Raw genomic sequence first — 5605 nt, forward strand, 5'->3', positions numbered from 1 at the left:
GGATTCTGTTCATGCACAAAACTGTATTTGGATGGCAAGAGCCAAGGTGGCATTTGAAGTTCTACTCTGTCGGATGCAGATACATCCAAAAGCATCTGTGGAAGCACTAGTCCCGATCTCTCCTCTTTTACTTCTGCCTCCTATAAACAAGCAATTGCTGATTGTTGACAAATAGCTTTAATATTTTGAAATTGGTATTGCATGTGTTCACAGTGCCTAGATTCATCCAGATACTTCCAATATGCTCATCCATGGAACATCAGTGAGCCTTCTGCAGCTGGAGATTGCAAACATCCAGCACAGCTCATCATCTGGCCCTGTCAATGTGGAATTAGCAAATGATGAAGAAGTAGCATAAAACTGGTGCCACACTCAACAGGGAAAGAAAGTGCGCATTGATATCTCCAGTTTGCATGTGCAGTCTGGAAGGACGATGCACGTGGTTACTGTGCAGATTCAAGTGAATCCAACTTTCTGTCAGCACTAATTTCTTAATTACTTGCTCACACTGAAGAACTAATTTTACATTCTACCTTTTTTCTTCCAAAAGTTATTCCTTAAATGTTGTGTGTGGGCAGGGTCTCTTTGCTGGTTATGCTGCAGTTTAAACACTTCATTTTAAATCCGCACAGTGAATATATCAGTCTTGGCTCATGTTGTAGGAGTATTCAAATATAGCACTGAGCCTCTGCTAAACAGGCTTATACATATGAAGATAGGATTTTTTTTCTCTTACTCTTGAAACTGTCATATATTTTCCTCTCACCGGTTAAGCAGAGTTCAGGGATTTGTGTGTGTTGTGGGTGGGATTATTTTACTTGTTTATTTTTTCCCTTAGGATACTTTAATTTAAACCTAAACTCCTGCTTTTCTGGTCTTGGTGCATGCTGAGATTCTCTCTCTGCCTTTTCTAATACAGATGACTATACTGTGTTTATTTCTTCTTTTGTATGGTAACCCTGCCAACTCACTCATTGGGACATTATGACAAAAGCTGACCACTGGCTTCATGTCAGGAGATGCTTCCACAGCAGTATGTCAGTGGCCAGACATAACTATAAACAGGACTGACTCAAAATGGCTATGCTGTTTGCTCTTTCCACTGGCATTTCTGTTTTCCCTCATTAATCAAGCTGCTGTTGCCTTTCTGACCAATCTTGTTGACTCTACAAGCTATGAAGGAAAACACCACAATAATTTTGTTGGGGTCCAGGCTCTGTTTCCTAGACTTCTTTTTGCATGACCTGGAAGCCTGTTGATAAAGGAGGTAGAGAAGGCAAGGATGTGCACTCAGCACCAAGTGTCTATTTGGAGGTACTCCTGTTTCAACCTGGCTTGCAGAAGACGATTTCTCATCTCATATGGTCAAAAGTGGTGAACAGCTTCCTTCAGGAACACCTCCTCTTCTCTATTTTCCAAACTAAATTGTATTTAAAAACTACACAGAGAAAGGAGTCTGCTCAGCATAAATGCTTCCCCTTTCAACAGAGGATTTTCAGAAGGGCTGCGCAGTGCAATATTTGCTCAAGTCATGGTCACAGACTAACATTTTCCCAGTGCAGGAGTCCAAAGGCAGTTCTCAGAGGGGAGATCCTTCCTCACAACTGGCTGGGTAGCTCTCAGTCTTCAGACTGTTTTCTACAGTCTATTTCTGCAGGATTTCTATCGCTTCACCTCTGTGATTCCCTGGGTAAGCAGTGATATCAAACCTACACCTTTTTCTGTTGGGATGAAAGGTTCCTGCATGTCAACTTCTCTGCCTCTCTACATGTGCTCTCCAGACCAAAATGCCTAATCTATCACAACAGATAAAATAAATCCACATACTTAGAAAACTGGCATATTTAAAATGTTAATTTATTCCTGTCAGTGGCAGTGCTAACACATTCTAGATAGTGAGCCTCTTCCTCACTGAAGGGTTGTTGTAGAAGCAGTGCCCTCCCTAGTCTGGGGTGCACATCCCATTCTGGGATGCACTTTCTGCTCTGGTGAGATGCTGGGCTTGATGCCAGCATCTGCTGCACCTGTGCTTAGCACCACAGGGAAATAACATTCAGAAAAATGTTAGTGAGGGATGTACAGTTTTGTGAGGTTGGACACCTACTGCCCCTAAAGAAAAGCTACCCAATTTGTTGATTCTAGCAGCTCAGTCTCAAGCCTCTCTAGTCAAGAAACACGTATCCTCTGTGCACCTTTTGAGATCACTCATGGATAGACATCACTGATTGTCTTCAGGTTCAGTGATATCGCAACTCCCTTCAGGTGCTTCCTGGTTTTGCAGTGGATTAGAGCTTGTACAGTATTACTGTGTTACTATCCAAACTGGCCACTGGATTGCACCATTGCTCCAAAGAAATGCATCAGAAAGCAATGCAGCAACAGAGAGCAGAAGTGCCAGCTCTGTATATAAAAAGCCTTTTGTGTTCCCACTTTCCAAAGTTTTCCAAAGTCCCTCAGAGAACAGCAGTATCATGCAAAGCATCCTACAAGAATATTGGTCTTTTTTCTAATTTGTGTCTTTGTTAGTGGGCTGACAGAGACCAAGAAACATGACAACCTTAGCACCCTTTGATTTCCCTAGGCTCAGTTCCTGTGGCATATTCAGCTGCATACACTCTGGTGTTGAGATGGATGAGAGCTGCTGTGTGGTGTTTCAGAAGAACACCCCTCCTGTGGTCTTGGTCTCATCTCATGGTGAAGGTAAGGAGACTAAGCAACTTGGAGAATGAATTACCCTTTGGAAAGAACCTTGTGAGAGGAAGAAACAGCAGAGCAGAAGCACAGAAAGGCAGAGTACAGGCTGCCAAACACATCTATCACAACAGGACCATATCCTGAGACATGGAGAACTGGAATATGGGAGGGTCTTTTAAAAAATTGGAGCAAATAGCTCTTGCAATAGCTGTCTTGCTTCTTCCTCATGTCACCTCTCTAAACCCAGGCATGTCTAGGTTTCTGATGATCTACCTGTATCCCAGGAGCCAGCAGCCTGAGACATGGGCACTGCTACAAGGGCTGCTGAAACACAGTAGCTGCAAGATCCTCTTCTACAGAGGGATCAGATGACAGATTTGGGCCATGTTAGCCCCTCTGCCTCAGGCACTCTTGCAACATAGGAACCTCTTCTCTACTATCAGTGTTCAGATCCACCAATGGGTCTTCTCTGTGGTCTTTGGGGAACTTCCCCAACTCTGACTTGCCACAATTTGTGCTTATATTGGTGGTCTCTGGTTATTCAGTTGGTTAGATCCTTCTTTTGTCTTGCTTTAACATTATTCAGTTGTTGTAACTATCCAGTGGACAATAACTTTCTGTTGTGACTTCCAATCAGCTGCCTTGCAGCTATAGTTCATTCTCCACAACCTGCCCATCACCTTAAAGCCACAGTTTAGGCATTTCTCTGGGACATGCAAGGTGTCCAGGGAACGCCCTACAGACTCCTCCACAAGTCCCAAGCCGAGCAAATTGGCAGATCACAGAAAATCATGGAGGGACTGGCCATGGGATCAAGATGTCCTCAGCAAGGCAATCTCTTCTTCTTTCCCACACATGAGGTTTTTCAGGATGCAACATTCTGCTAAGAAGCTCACAGGTACCTTGGACCTGAGAGGCAGCCTCCCCTGATCTCCCTGGGTTCAAATGGTGTGCTTTTCTTCTAAGTGGTGAAAAACGTAAGTTTGGCTTTTGGCCATGAGGTGATTGACTTCTCCATTTCACAGCATCTTTACTTGAAACACGTAATTGTGTTTCTTCTAATTCTGTATGCAAGACCAGTAGTCTTTATTGTACTTTCTGCCTGGAACAACATTTAATCCAAGTGCTCAGTCCCCTTCCTTTCTGTGTGCCTGTGCCAGAACTGTGCCCTCTGTGCTTTTGAATGCCTAGGCTGAACTTTTTGTATCTTCCCATCTCATCTGTGCCCTGCTTATACAGCACAGCTCAGTACAGAATATTACCTATTTTCCTCTGGTGACCCTGCTCCTCTCATGAGAATTAACTTGATTGCTTGTGTCTGAAATCTGTGATATTAACTCTGTGAACCTTGTTGAAAGTGAGATCACCCTCAAAGAAGGTTATGCTGAGCAAAACCTTAATGATGAAGAGATCTTTAGCATTGAACTATTGTAGTGGCTTTTCTAAGAAATGAGGATATAAAGTCGGTTGCACAGAATCAGTAGAGCTGTGGGAGTGGGAAAAATGGTGGCACTGAAAACATGAGAGGAGCTTTGATTTATTTCATGTGATGCAATGGGCCAGCAGAGCTAAGGGAGACTCATTCCCAGAGCACACAAGAAAGAGAGTGATTGTCATTGCATCAGGTTGTTTAGAATCATAGAATAGTCAGGGTTGGAAGGGGCATTAAAGATAATCTTGTTCCAACCCCCTACCACAGGCAGGGACACTTTCCACTGGATCAGGCTGCCCAAGGCCCCATCCAACCTGGCCTTGAACACCTCTAGGGATGGGACACCTACAGCTTCCCTTGGCAACCTGTGCCAGTGTCTCACCACTCTCATGGTGAAGAAATTCTTCCCAGCGTCTAGTCTAAACCTGCCCATCTCCAGTTTATAGTTGTTCCCCCTCATCCTATCACCACAAGCCTTTATGAATAGTCCCTCTGCAGCTTTCTTGTAGGCCCCTTTCAGGTAGTGAAAGGTCACTGTAAGATTTCCTCTGACCCTTCTCTTCTCCAAGCTGAACAACCCCAACTCTTTCAGCCTGTCCTTGTATGGAAGGTGCTCCAGTGCTTTGATCATCTTTGTGGCCCTCCTCTGGACTTGTTCCAACAGCTCCATATCCTTCTTATGTTGAGGATTCCAGAACTGGACATAGTATTCCAGATGAGGTCTCACAAGAGAGGAATAGAGAGGCAGGATCACTTCCCTCGACCTGCTGGCTGTGCTTCTTTTGATGCAGCCCAGGATACAGTTGGCTGGCTCACACCGAGCTTCTCATTGACCAGTACCTACAAGTCCTTCTTTGCAGGGCTACTCTTAATCACATCATCCCCCATTGTGTACTGAAAAGACGGATTGCCCCGACCCCGGTGCAGGACCTTACACTTGGCATTGTTGAACCTCATGAGGTTCTCACAGGCTCATTTCTCCAGTCTGTCCAGGTCCCTCTGGATAACATCCCGTCCTTCCAGTGTGGCAACTGTACTACTCAGCTTGGTGTCATCTGCAAACTTGCTGAGGGTGCACTCAATCTTGCTGTCAATATCACTGATAAAGATATTAAACAGCACCTGTCCCAGTACGGACCCTCAAGGGACACCACTTGTCATGGATCTCCATCTGGACTTGGAGCTATTGACCACTACTCTTTGCATACAGCCATCCAACCATTTTATTATCTACCTTTAGCTCATGTATAGCTGGCCTTAAGGTAAGGCAGGCTTCAAAACTATTTCAAACTGAGGTCCTTAACTCATGTCTAGCTAGACATATTCATCGCTCTATCACTGTGCCCCAGGACCTTGACTAAGTTAAAAAAAACTTCACTCCAGTGAAAGTCAGTGGGATATTTGTACGTACAGCAACTCCAAGAATAGTTATCTATACAATATGCTGTTATTTTAAGATATAAGTGTGGAATATGTATT

Source organism: Cuculus canorus, chromosome 1, assembly GCF_017976375.1.
Source record: "Cuculus canorus isolate bCucCan1 chromosome 1, bCucCan1.pri, whole genome shotgun sequence".
In the NCBI taxonomy this organism is placed as follows: Eukaryota; Metazoa; Chordata; class Aves; order Cuculiformes; family Cuculidae; genus Cuculus; species Cuculus canorus.